Source organism: Trachurus japonicus, chromosome 8 (genome assembly GCF_045865225.1).
Source record: "Trachurus japonicus isolate A0001 chromosome 8, Traja_1.0".
In the NCBI taxonomy this organism is placed as follows: Eukaryota; Metazoa; Chordata; class Actinopteri; order Carangiformes; family Carangidae; genus Trachurus; species Trachurus japonicus.
The window spans coordinates 15,681,535-15,694,948 of NC_140914.1; the positions used below are offsets into that span (position 1 = coordinate 15,681,535).

At 40.1% G+C, this 13,414-nt stretch overlaps 1 protein-coding gene across 1 annotated transcript in view; it reads left to right on the top strand.

Moving 5' to 3' along the window:
• The window catches only part of LOC146982920 (ras-related protein Rab-26-like), a 57,376-nt gene that overhangs the window by 39,255 nt on the left and 4,707 nt on the right, over nucleotides 1-13,414 (top strand). The gene's annotated exons all lie outside the window — the stretch shown is intronic.

Below are 13,414 nucleotides of genomic sequence, written 5' to 3' on the forward strand. Positions count from 1 at the left end.
CAGTTGGCACAAGATGAGTCATCTGATCATCTACTATGTTGTTTGTCTGTTTCCATATATTTTCTCCCATCAGTCGCACTAACTACTGACACAACAGTCTCAGGATGTGATGCCTTTAGGCTCATACCCAGTCATACTTTTGTTCACTGCCATGTTTTTTTTTTTGTATTTCACAGAACCACTCAACTGCAGCACATACACAAAAACTCTCTTTCTGACACACTCTTCCTCTTTTGTCTTTTGTGAGTGTGTTATCTCTAACCGGCATGGAGAAGAAAAAATGCAGAGGCGTCATTATATTTGTTGTGGTTACTCTGGCATTTTATCACAACCCTGCTGTCTTTTTTATTATCCAGACAGACAGACAGACCTTATACTGTAGGTTTTGGTTGAGATAGAGAAAGTGTGAAAATGGATTTCAATTAAACAGTATGTTCAAACAGAATTCTAAGTGCCCTCTAAAGTGTTGGTGGCTTTTATGTGAGCCCATGAAGAAGGGAAATTACAGAACAAACCCGAACTATATTAATATATAATATGTCTAAACAAAAATGAAAACAACAGTGGCAGCAACCCAAATCTGTTAACTCAAAGCAGTAATAATGGATTATTCAGAGCAGGTATCATATTGTGATATTGCCTGCTTTGTTTTTGCTCTGATGCAGAAGTCTGAGCAGCTAATATCTCGACACCTCTGCGATGAAAACCCAAACTATCTGCACATCTGTGGGACACCAATGGATGAAAGTCATACAGTGAATTTGACATTAGCAGCATTATCACAGATACATTTACAGGTGCAGTGATACACATATAGAGAGTTAGTCAGGGATTATCTCATCTTGAGCTACAATCCTGACCATAGCAGTGTCACTTTGATAAACGTTACTAAAACAACATCATGGTTTGATTAAGTTTAGGTATTAACAGGTGTGGCTAACTTTCTTGAAGGCTAAAACAAACAACTTAAGTGCTATTTTCATATGGGAGTCAAACCCCACACTCTAGTGTCATAGTCCTGTGTATTAACACCATCCATCCACCTCAACCTCAGCCTTACACCAACGTTGTGGCTCCTTATACTACATTTCTTCCTCTGCTCCTGTCATAATTACTACAGTCATAATAACCTGATGCACAAAATAATTATTGGGACTTTCTTTGCGGGACAGCCTCAACACCAAAAGGTTTTGTTCAATATCACAAAGGTTTGTTAGTATGAAGTAAAAGAGAAAACCTAAAACTTTAAAAATGAATACAGAGGTTATGTATATCATTTAGACTGAACCTCTTTAAAGGGATAGTAGCATTTTTTTAAAGTGGGGTTGTATGATCTACAAATAGCCCCTAAGTACTATAATTGCAGTAGAAGACTCTCTGCACTCCTCCCGTTAGCAACGCCAGCCCATAGCCCTGCCCAGAGATTTACAACATACAGTGTTGTGAACAGACCCAAAGAAACGGCCTATTTTCACGGTCTAAAAGAGGTTTTACCTGGAAAAAAATACACAGTTCCATTGTTCGCTATAATATAATTTTTTCCAGCCCTTCAAAGTGCAGGAAAAACACAGTTTTTATTTGGACCTAACCAACTCACGTATCCCTCCGCCCAGGGTTAGCGCCCGCCGATCAGAAGTTGGTTAGGTCCAAATAAATAACTTAGGGGCTATTTGTAGATCATACAACCCCACTTTTTAAAAAAATGCTACTATCCCTTTAATGGCTTATACTCTAAAGAAACATACCCTGCAAATGAATATGAATAGCAACTCACTTGCACATCAACAAGTGAGTAAACACCTGTTGAGGGTTTTCTTGATAGAACTGGGATGATGAACTGCATTATTGCAAGCTAGTAAAAGTGTGTTGTCTTTGTGTTTGCACCAAACATCTCCTCGTACCAGGATCTATTTCTTTAGTGTTAATAAGCCTGCAGCGTGTCAGGACATTAGAGATGCCGTTGGGTCCATAACAGCAGAAGAAGCAGGCGTGGATCAAAGTAGAGGTATCTCAGCAGAGGTCACACTCCTCCCACACAGATTGGCTCTGTATCAGTGTCTTAAAGTCAGTGAAGTCTATATATGACTGGAGGTGTTTTCTGAGCTTTTCTACACTTGTTTTCTAATTTGAAATTTAAAATAACACTCGTCTAGAGCCGATGAATGCACTTGGTGTGAACAGAGATGGGTTTTTTTTTCTTTTCTTGCAAGAGTAGAAGCTGCTTTAGACCAAAATACATCTTAAAGAGAGGAAGTGTGTTTACAAGGACTTGACATGAGGACTGACAGGATATCACTTTGATTGACAGGGAAGCACAGAGCCCCACACACCCCTCTGACACGCAGTACACGTCTCTGGAAACAGTTGGCACACATGTCACAGAGGATATCACGATAATGAGGAGGGTGTGTGTGTGTGTCTCTGTGTGTTTGTGTTTGTGTGTGTGCCTGTGTGTGCCCCACATGTAACAGCGAAGCCTCTGCATCTACATTCCTGCCGTGAGGTTTATGGCTTGTGGATCAATTTATGATAATGAAAATGTAGCTAAGTGGCACATTCTCAGGTTAATGGCTTTTGTTCCTTTTCTCTGCAGCTTTGAGACCTTTCAGCCCCCTCAAAGCGAATCTGCATTTTGCTGGTACTTGACATTTTGCACACTCTATATCTTTCCCTTCATAATATATTGAAAACCCTAAATTATTGATTTCCCTTTTTATATTCATACATTCATAATTTGGAGAAATAGAAATCCATTTAAATTGTTGACATTCTGGCTTGCATTGCCAGGGTTTGTGAACTGATTTCATTTACTGCTTGACTTGACAAATTTCTGCTAATGCATCATCTAATTGTTATCTGTCCTGTGCTTTCCTCATCATCACAGTTAACAGGTGCACAAGTCATAAACATACAACATACAATAAACACATGCCGACAAAAAAGGGAAAAGCTGATATTAAATTTACGTATTGAGTCATTACACAATGGTAGAAAATCGAAGTGCCATAAACAGTCCCAATTAAAAAGTAGGTTTCTCAAACAGGTCAGTGGTGACACACAGGCAAATGGAAGATAGCTACCCGTGCTGAAAATCTTTAATTTTTACACATACGCACGCAGCCACTAAAAGTTTTCCCAAAGTACGAATTATATGTTTTCAACTGTGCATGAGAATAAATTGATCTGCGTGGAGTGATGCTTACATCATTTTACAACAAAGAAATGCCCAAATATTCACTAAACTGCAGTTAAAAATCATATTTCCACCTAAACATTGAAGTTTGTATTTCACAAAGCCTGTAAAACACATTTGAATGTGACATTTTTCACTTGAAAATTAGTAAATAAGTTTGAAACTCAGCTTTTGGAGCTATGCCTTTTTACTAATGTGTCATGCTTTATTGAAAGTGTCTAATTTTCAGGCAGTTGTTCTATTAAACTCAGCATCGATTCAAAATTATGGCTTCCTACACTATGGTATTAGTGTCGTGAAACTAAATTTAAAAAATCTGCCAAGAAGAAAGAAAATCTGCCATCCATGTGTATGGCAATGCCTTCAGCTCGTTAACTAACACTTTGCTAACATGCATATGTTACTAATGCTCATATGCTTTCTTGTAGTTTCAGATCAACTTGGAAACCCAGGCATGATTTCAGTATTTTTTTCTGTTGGTTTGGTTTGTCTCCAAAGCAAAGACCTTCATCTTCAAATGCTGTGAAGTGACCTTGTTTCATCCTCAGCTCATGAGTAATTTTTCTTCCTTTGGCACCGCGTACCAATGTTTCTTTGTCTCTGTGCCCAAACTGATTCTCGCTAATATCTGTAAAGGCGGGACATAAATAAAGAAGATACGGCAGTTTTCTTTGAGGCAAATCAAGTGTACATTTGAGAGGTGAGGTTTCTGTTTCATCAGAACTTTATTTTTACATCCCCTACCACTTTCCACTTAGCAAAGAACCCATATGTGACAGCCTTTTATCAGGTTTACTCAACGCTGTGTAAACTTGTCACTGACTCAAAGAGACACATGGGGTTTGGGGGGCCAGCACTTAACGCTCAACTTCTGCAGCACAAAGACAAATTGGAGGAGAGTGCTGAGAGAAGCGAGGATGGTTCCTCTCTGCACGTCTCACTCTCACCCGTGCTCATATTCACCGTGACCTTAGCTTTTCAAAGCACATCAGTCATCCTGACATGGCCTCACACCCATGTTTGCTGCCAGATAGACGCGTCAGCTGCTCTTTTATAAACATAAAAGCCTCTCTCTTCCCTGTGAGGCCACAGAAACTAGTTTACAAGGCTGTTGTTTTTGTGCTTTTTTTTGTTTTTCATGTGTTTTTCATGTGAAGTTCTGCAGCACAGGAGTTGTTTACTGACCTACCTTTTATTGGAAATATTGTGTGTGTGTGTGGACCTAGATATTGTGTTTATATGTGCATCTATAAAATTGCCAGAATGAAAGCTGCAAAAAATAAATCCCACAAATGTCAACAAGCACATTTTAAGATGCTACTATTACCGTAAATCCTTTTGTTTTGATTGGATCAGATATTGCGTATTGGTTTGTTTCTGCATGCCTGGCTGTTTACCTGCACAAATGCATGAATACACACAGCCTCAAGTGTGACAGGACTTGTCTGGGTCTTCCTTTTGTGTCAGACGGCGACACAGTGTCACTCCGTTTAGCTCAGCTGCCTCGCAGAGCTTAAACCTCCTCTCGGGGGAGAAGTCCTACTTTCTCCCCATGCTCCTCTGGGTAGGCTCAGTCTGACTCTGCCTGTTGTTTGGGAGCAGACTTTTTCCACTCCGTCTGTTGGTGTAATACTCTGATCAAAGTTTGGCAAGAATAGCAGTGTCACCCATAGCTAATCTGCTTAGACAAAAGTGCAACAGAGGGAACGCTGGGTCATGTGGAAAGACCGAGTCTCCTTGAGGAAATTCACGTTCATTATTGAAGTCAGCAAAGTATGACCTGAGTTATGAAAGGATGCATGGAGACTGTGTGTACAGTGAGGAATGCACAGTGCGTTTGGTCTCCAGACCACATGGGGGAATTGAAGGGCAAATGCATCTAAGGCAACTGAGAGATGGTAACCACACATGGAGAAACACAGAGAAATAATTACTTCATAGAGAGGCCTTTTTGGATTGATTTACTTCTATATATACTCACAGTGGTTAGATGATGATTCCTCATTGATCCATGGATTTAGATTTCATGGTGTATGTTAAGATTGTTGTTTATTTCATTTTGCTTATATTGCTGCAACCGTCCCGAGGTCTGGTGTCGCATATTAAATGTGCTGAAGAAGATCTCCCCCGAAACATCCATCCGTGCACAGTAAACAATATATTTTCCGTGCACTACACGTATTAAAAAAAAAAAAAAAAGCAGAAGGGAGACAAGAGGAGGAGAATAAAGTGTTGAATTTTAATTAAAACAGGAACTATGTGATCGAAGACAGAGTAAATGAAACACAAATCTGATTTAATTTGATGATTTTTAGAACATCTTTGAACAATCTGTGCCCGTACCGTAGACAAATTTGTTTGTATCTGAATGCACTGTGTATGTCAAGGACTGAGTTCAACACCCAGACCTGTAGGAACTGATAACTTCTCTCCAAAAAAACATCCCTCACTGGCTTCCCACCTCCCAGCAGTGCTAGTCGTACCTGGCTGTGCCACCTGGACATGAGTTAAAGCAGAAGTAAGCGGAATATTTGTGTTAAAGCAGAAGTAAGCGATCCGGTCGTTTTGGCTAATGCTGCGTTCCAGGCAGGCTTTTGAAACCGTAAATTACAGCTTCACGTCACGTCTTACGACTTTGTAGCGTTCCAGGCAACCCACTCGTGTTTTTCCGACCTGTTTTACCTGTGAAAGTCACTATAACGGCCACTCGTAACTTCTGACCCGTGACCTCGTACCAGATCGAACTGGTACGACTTCACAGGTCGGAAAAACACGAGTTACGGGCTGCCCTGAACGCACCATAACTTCTTGTCAGCCAACGGAGTTAGCAGCCCCCGCCCTCGTCATGGATCTATTGGTCCTCGTCCCTAGGTCACCACATTCACGCGCATCCCTTGGCTGTACACACAGCCCTTCATGCCGTTCTCTCTCCTCATTGGATAAAAATTGTAGGATACAAGAAAAGTTATGGTGCGCTCAGAGCAGAGCAGAGGGACTGAGAGACCCGTGTTTCGGTCCAAACACTCTATGTAAGTGATTGCTGTTGGAAGATAGAACTATTTAAGATTTATATTAACACAAAAATATCGCTTATTTCTGCTTTAAAGTTGAAATGCATACTAAAAATGTGTCTATTTTGCATTTAATTATCAGTTACACCTCATTGTTTTCTACAAGTCGCAATCAAAACAACAGCAGTTCCACTCTTTTTCTTTTAGGTAAAAAAAAAAAAAGTTTCCACCCCCACAGCAGCTGACCTGGCTCCTGTAATGTCTCGTAGCAGTGCACAGCCTTGCTCTCTCATCTCTGTGACAACAAAAGGAAAACAAGGCAGCATCAGAAGTACCCTCACATACATCTGCCAGTGACAACTTGTCTCGCCAATGTCACGATGCAGCCGCCAGCAGCTGTCTGGCGGGCTTTTATCTTCCTTCGTCTCTGATACAGATCCTACGGTCTTTGTCTTGTCTTCCTCTGTCACTGTCTGTCTCTCCATCTTGCTGCCTTTTGGCACCCTCTCTGTCTCTCTGTCACATCTCTCCCTCTCTCTCTCTCTCTGCCTCTGTCACATCAGTCTCTCCATCGCTGTTAACGTCTCTTGCTTCTATGGTGGAGCAGGCAGCCTGGGTTTTGGCACTGCATTGGCATTGTAGCTTTATTCAGTTGAATATTTGAGAGCGAATACCAAGTGGGTGTTATTCATTTTATTAATATTTACTGCCAGCTCGACTGGGAAATCTTTTAAACTTTTAAACTGCTTTTTAATTCGTCAGAGCTCAAGAGAACAGAAAATCAGACGTGGTATTACATTAAAATATGAATTGAGCAGCAGAGTTCCCCCGGTTTGACAGACTAAATGTTTTTTGGTCCTTAGAAACAAAACAAACTTGTAGCTGTATCTGATTTGCCTCACTGTTTGGGGAATTTTGTGCCCTAGCAATGAGCAGAGAAATTCATTATCTTCTCTGCCATGTGCCACATCGACATTTGGCTCCTTGAGCATTTGACCAGAGACCTTGGTATTAGCCTTGAATAAAAGATGAACCTAGCCCAGCTCCTGCAATCATGTCCACAGAGGATATTACACTTACTCTGAGCTCAGTATTTATCTGCTTGAAGCCCTAAATCGTCACAAAAATACATTTGTTTTATTAATTTATTTTGAAAATATACTTAAATACTCACTTTAGATACTGTAATTTTCACTTTAGATACTGTAATTTTCAAAGGCCCAGGGTTGCCGACAGACACAGTACCTTGCTGACACTTTCAGAGAAAACTGTATAAAGAAAAAGAAGTGTTCATAATTATCTGTATTTCATGGTATGTAGATGTAGGTGGACACAATAGTCACAATGGTACTTTTTATTGCAGGGTATCACTAAGAAATTATAATGAGTCATTCTTCACAGCTTTGATGGGAATGACCTGTATGTAAGAGAGACCTCCAGCTCGAGACAGAAATAGTCTGACATTTTGGCCTGGCCAGTCAGCAGCACAGATGTTCAGATTAACTCATTTACATTAGACAACTTTGTAAAATCAGAGTTTCACAAACTAACTACAGTACATTTTCTCCCTGCAGAACTGACACCCCTGTTAACCTCATCATAATTAAAAGAAATGTATGATATCAATGCTAGTAGTAGGAAGCAAACTATAGGCTCCCATGATAAAGTGAGGTAGACTTTGTGGCTCTGGCTATAAGTGCATCTCAATAAAAGTTCATTAATTTCAGTAGTTCAATTCAAATAGTGAAACTCGTATATTAGATTCATTACAAACAGTCTTAAATATTTCATGTCTTTGTTTCTTTCAATTGAAATGATTATGGCTTATACATTTAATGAAAACCCCAAATTCAGTACCTCAAAAAAGTAGAATATCGGGGAAAGGTTCACTATTGTAACTTAATGGTGTCACCCTCTAATCAGGTGATTAACTCAAAGGTTTCCTGAGTCTTTAAAACGTCTCATGGTCTGGTTCAGTAGGCTCCACTATCATAGGGAAGATTGCTGACCTGACACTTGTATTCTAATTCATTGAGATGTGCCTGTAAATGTTATGCATGAAAAAACAACCAACTCACTTTCACATCAAACTTGCCGCCTTGATCCATTTTGTTGTCTGTTGAGTCATTGCACACATCATCCCTCTTCTGCAATGAAATAACAAATGGGTAGCAGCAGGAGAAAGTCAGTCTGTTCGATCATAGAGGTGACAAGTGGCATCATCTATGACCCACAAGGAGAGTGTGTTATAAACAGGGTTTTACTGTAGGTAATTACAAGCTATGCCTTCCATTTACCAAGAGATTGTATTTGGTTGATAAGTTTCCCCATAAACAGACGTTTGAAAGATGCCCCGAATCTAACAAGAAGCAATGGCAGGCAGTCGGCCACGAATGATGGGAAACACTTACACAAAGTTTAATTATGTATGAAGCAAGTAATTAGCCACATGCAACACCATCATTCAGTTTTCTCAGAGTAGCCCGGGGCTCAACCAGACCTTTATCCAAACATTTCTCTAAAGGTGTCCCTCACTCAGCACTCCTGGAGCCCACTGCCTGATAACAGAACCGACTTCTCAGGTCACCCCGCCTCTTTGATCTCATTAACTCCAAAGAACATCACCTGTGATTCAGCATTGTTTAGAGAGCAGCATTGCCCACATGGAGCCTACAGCTGTTTTGTCCTTTTGGGGCCTTATGAAAGTTTTCTCTGGGCTAGCAGCACGTTTGTTGCCTTGCCCGGAGAATGCCCACATTGCCTGCACTGGCCCCACATGGGCCCTAAATGGTCATGTTTGCTGGGACCTAATCACATATGGAAACAGTGATAATTTAGCTAAGATCTTAAAATATAAAAATCAGTCAATACAAGTGAAAAGCAATGTGGATTCATGTTTTGTTTCTGTTTCAAAAACTTTTCTACCACTGAAATTAGCTTGCTAAAACGCTAGCCTTGGTGCAGCCAGATCATCACATCACTTTCCGATACCGAGTCATTATTGTAATTAGGGATGTCCCGATCACATTTTTTTGCCCCCGAGTCCGAGTCCGAGTCATTTGATTTTGAGTATCTGCCGATACCGAGTCCCGATCCGATACTTTGGCAACGCATTAAAGTTTTTAATGTCGATCAACTGTATCATCCCGCTATTTTTCTGTTCTTTGTGCTCTACTAGGGATGTAACAATATCACAATCTCACAATAATACTCTACCTCAATAACAAGCCCATGACATTTATTGCAGTATTGTAAACTCTCAATGTATATTAGCACAGTAGCTCCACAGTATAATATTAATGCCGTTATCCATAAGTCAACAACAAGAACATTTGGTCAAAAATAAAATAGCTTATCATGTCTTTCTCAATCACCAGCCTCTCTCCCCTGATCCCACCCTCTCCTGCCTGTCTGCCCCCCCCCCCCCCCCCCCACCCCTCACTCACTCCGCTCCTTCTCCCTCCCTCCCTCCCTCACCCAGCTCACCTTGCTCCTTCTCCCTCTCTAACTTTAAATAAATACCTGGTTCTGTATCTGCCATCACGCAACACAACGGTAGTTTTTTATTCAACAGTATGAGAAGTTTAAGAATGTCCGCGACATCTGCGCGGTCGGTCCGTGTGTCGGTCTCACGTGCGTTACGTCGGACTCGCTCTCAGTAGAAGCTGCAGTGACTGTTGTTGCTGCAGGTGTGTGTAGCGCTCAAACATCAACAACAAGCTGCTTGGAAGTCAGCAGTGAAACAACGCAGCCACACACACACAAACAAACAGTGAGCTGACACGGTGACACGATCGTCTCTCACACTCTCGCAAGCGCCGTCATTTCATATCGTTACTTGTCCACGACGACGCAGCCACACACACACACACCGTAGAGCTGTGCGCCACAGACCATGCACAAAACACAAGCACGCTGCACCGAATGCGCGTCGCTTTGGGTAATGAGCGCACATGACGAACGTCTACAGTAAAAGTAATACATCTGAACGCCCCCCATGCGGCCCGTCTTCGCTTTAGACAGATAGGAAAACCCTGACATGTAGATATGTAATACATCCGATTCCTGATCGGGATGTAACGTCCGATTCCGATCGAGTCTGAAACCACGTGATCGACCCCGATTTCCGATCACGTGATCGGATCGGGACATCCCTAATTGTAATGTAGTGTAGTGGTGCGAGGCCTGCCGTTAGGAAGTACCAGGGTTCAGAGGACACTTTGTAACCTCTTGTAAATGGTGAAGCTCCAGGCTAAACTGGTAAGCAAATAATTGTTAATTTATTTATTTATTTTATTTAAACCTTTATTTTAACTCGTTGGTCACTGAGGTTTCCCTCATTTACAGGGACGACGAGTTTACAAGCAGCAGCAGAACATAACAATAACAGTTAATAACAACAGTTAACAGTTAATAACAGTTGCAGGATGATTTACAAAGGTCAGACACCATATGTTTAAAATCAGCAAGAGTAGGAATAATCTCCAGCCCCAAAGTATGTTGGAGAATATTCCATGAGTTGGGAGCATCAAAGGAAAAGGCAGATTTACCAAACTCTGAGTGTACAAAAGGGACTTTAAGAAATAATAAACCACTAGAGCGAGTAGAATAAGATCCAGAGCGCCATTCTAATAAAGATGAGATGTATGGGGGCTGTTTACCAGTAAGGGCCTTAAAGATAAACATATACCAGTGCTTCATGCGTCTGTCAGAAAGGGAGGACCCCCGGTTATAAATCTGAGAGCAGAGTGATAAATGGAATCCAGAGGTTTGAGGGTTGTAGCTGCTGCATGTCTATAAATGATATCACCGTAGTCCAAAACTGATAAAAAGACTGATTCTACAATTCTTTTCCTGCTGAGTAATGGGAAATAAGCTCTGTTTTCGGTACAGAAAGCCAACCTTCTGTCGCAAAGTGGAGGCAAGGACATTAATATGCAATTTAAAAGTTAGCTTTTCATCAAGCCAGAGACCAAGGTATTTATATTCAGTGACTCGTTCTATGGATGAGCCATCTATGGTTAATAAAAGTGTATTGGAATCCAGGTTTCGGGAACGAGTGAAAAGCATAAACTTGGTCTTTTTTTCATTTAAGACTAATTTCAAATTAATAAGAGCCTCCTGCAGAAATTTAAATGAGAGCTGCAATTTCTCAGTGGCTAACTGTACAGAGTCAGCAATGCAATATAGAATCGTGTCATCTGCATACAAATGGGCATGACAGTCATTCAGCGAAGAGAGAATATCATTGATATAAATGGTAAAAAAGGACATTTTTAATGCTAATGCTAACATAGCAAAAGCAAAACTTACAAATAGCTCAGCTCCTTTAAAGGCCAGACTGAATTTCGATAAGATCGAAACTGTTAATATTTAAGCATTTTTCTTCTTTTGTCAGTGGTTTTGTTTCTCCTTTAAACACAGTTTAGATGAAGCAATAACTGCACAGAGACTGAGATACATTTGCCTTTTGACTTCAGTCAGATTTTATTCATCCCTCAGTAGGGGAAATTTACGTAGTAAGTGTTACAAAATGTTATTCCAGAAGACCTTCAGTCTTGTCCCTAATGAGCAGCATTTGAACATCCACGTTTGAGTGATTCAGTTTGCGGTGTGATGGCATAGTAGCCGTGTGAAATGCAAATCTTTTATTTATATGCACCTGTGCGTGTGAGCCTTGACATGCAATGCTAATCATCTGATCCTGTAGAGGGCCATGCATCATTCTGTTGGAAGTATAGCTGACTGTTTCAGAGTTTGACTCCAGCTGCAGACTCAAACAAACTGAGAGAAAGTTTTGAAGAGGATGAATAAGTGTGTGGTGTGGATTAGTTTTAGACTGCCTCATGAGAAGTGTTGATAGGCAGGGTTCCTACGCAAGTATGGAAAAGTATGGAATTTGATTTTATACATTTCCAGGTCTGGAAAAGAATGGAAAATGGAAATTATTGTATGGAAATATATTTATCTTAATACTTATCTGGTTTGGTCTTATCTGAAGTTATCTAGGTTTATTATTTTTGTATGTGCTATTGTATATCTATAGCTACAATCTCCTGGAAATGATTTGGTTACATAATGGCATACACATTCAGAATAATGAAAACAAATGATTAATTGCATGATTTTTTTTAAATATAATGCACAACTATTTACTCAAATATCACAAATTATTTGAATTTTTTTTACCGAGAAGTCTGGAAATTAGGGTCTGGAAAAAGTATGGAATTTGGAAATTTCAATTGTGTAGGAACCCTGGATAGGGAGCACTTGTACATCTTCCTGGTTGTGTCAGCAAGCACAGAAGTTACTCTTCTGGAAGCATTTAATGTGTCTTCCAATATGTTTTTCCTCCTTTTTAAAACGTGTAAATATGGGAAACAACCAACGAATTCCCCATAGGCCATGTTATCATAATTAAATTGCTTCTACCCCATACCCCAAAGGTATTCAGTGTACTTTCAGGAAAAAAAGACAAGAAAAACAAACAAATATTCAGTCGATTTATGGTATTTTTACATTTAAATTGATTATCAGAATTGTTACTGTTATCAAACATTATCAAAGGAACAATGCTAACATGCTCATTCAGAGCAAGTTATTCTGTAATAAATCATAGGACAAATTAAAAATGTCAACTTCATTTTGGTACATTCATCCTGAAGGAAACTTGAATGTTTGAAACCACACACAACTATAATCTATCTATGCAGAAGCCGTCATGATGTTGCATCTGTAGGTGCCAACTTCAGACTGGCTGACATTACCATCACCAGAGACACATGGCTTAAAATGTCCATCCTATTTCAGTATTTATCATAAAATCATATGTAGCCATATATTTTCAACTTTTCAACTATCTTATCAGGAAATGTTCATTTCATCTCATAGCTGCTGTTTATATGACTCCAGCTGACACATATCTTCCTTAAGAACACTTTTTTTTTTTATCATCAAGCAGCAGTTTCAATTCATTTCCTATCTCATCTGTTATTTAACATGACCTTTGGCTGGAGGTGACCCCCAGTGAAATCCATTTACAAAGGCAGAGTCATCAGCAGTATTAATTAAAAGGGAGCTGTCAGAGAGGAAACATCTATGGAGCAGGATCACTAAGGAAAAGGCGGATTGATGACCAGCCGGTCAGAAATCCAATGTGGTGTGATTCACTGTGGGCACAATTAAGCTTTGTGCTGAGATGAGGGATATT